This window comes from Psilocybe cubensis, mitochondrion (genome assembly GCF_017499595.1).
Source record: "Psilocybe cubensis strain MGC-MH-2018 mitochondrion, complete sequence, whole genome shotgun sequence".
NCBI lineage: Eukaryota > Fungi > Basidiomycota > Agaricomycetes > Agaricales > Agrocybaceae > Psilocybe > Psilocybe cubensis.
Window position 1 is genome coordinate 68341 of NW_025952838.1, and position 1105 is coordinate 69445.

Below are 1105 nucleotides of genomic sequence, written 5' to 3' on the forward strand. Positions count from 1 at the left end.
ACGTAATTTTTTTTTATTACTTTTGTTATTTTTTTTTTAAAAAAATTACAGCCGCGTACGCGATCGTTATTTTTTTTAACTAAAAAAAATTTACGATCGTAAATTTGTTTAGTTCCCTTGCTTAGGCTGCTAAGCCAAAGCAAGGGAAGTAAAAAAAAAAATTACGATAGCAAGGGAACAAAAATTAATAAAAGAAAAAAAATTAGTACTAATAGCGGCTAGCGTAACAAAAAAAAAATAAGGTAAAAATTTAAAATTAAGTGTTATTAGAGGTAGCAGGAAGCACTAAGCAGAAAGCAAGGAGAGAAAGGAGTCCTGCTTAGTGCAGGAGTATAAGATAACTTAAAATAACTTAGCGAAATAAGAACTCGAATCTTAAATGACAGCTCATGAGGCTGTAGTGTTACCAATTACACTATCTCGCTTTTTTTAATTTTTTTTTTAATTTACTTAACTATCTCTGCGAAGCTGCGAAGCTGCGAAGCTGCGAAGCCCTTATTTAGGAAGGACTCCTTTATTTAGGAGGAGGACTCCACTCTATCTCTAATATTAAAATTACAATTTCTCTGCGCGTACGCGGTATATACTCATTTTTTTTTTTAAAAAAAAAATTACCGGTATTAGTACTAAATTTTTTGTCTCTTTTTTTCTCGCGTACTAAAAATTTTTTAATTAAAAAAATTCTGTCGCTAGCGACCGCGTACGCGACAGAAAAAATAGACAAAAGATACTTTTTTTTCATTTGCCCGCAGCTTTCGCGTACGCGAGTGCTAAGCAAAAGCAAGGGAATAATTTTTTTATTAATTTTTGTTTGCTATTTTTTTTTAAAAAAAAATTGAATAATAGCGCCTCTAAAATTTAGATAAAAAAAGATAAAATAAGTTTATTTAATTAGCAGAGTTAAGTAGGAATTGAACCTAAACAATAGACTTTGCAGGTCTACAACAGAACCACCTGTAAACTTAACCCTTTATATACAGTAATCTGCTTGCTTTCCAAAGCGCTAATTGGAGAGATAAAGTTTACCTAGTACTTTATATTTAACAAGAATTAAATTTTTATTTTAACAAGAATGAGGATGACGCAGCTAGAATATTTAGCAGTT

At 30.6% G+C, this 1105-nt stretch overlaps 1 non-coding gene across 1 annotated transcript; it reads right to left on the reverse strand.

Moving 5' to 3' along the window:
* Window positions 1–353: 353 nt before the first annotated feature.
* On the reverse strand, window positions 354–425 carry JR316_0013464. The gene has a single exon. It is a non-coding gene; the product is annotated as a tRNA-Met (tRNA).
* Between the last annotated feature and the right edge of the window lie 680 nt (window positions 426–1105).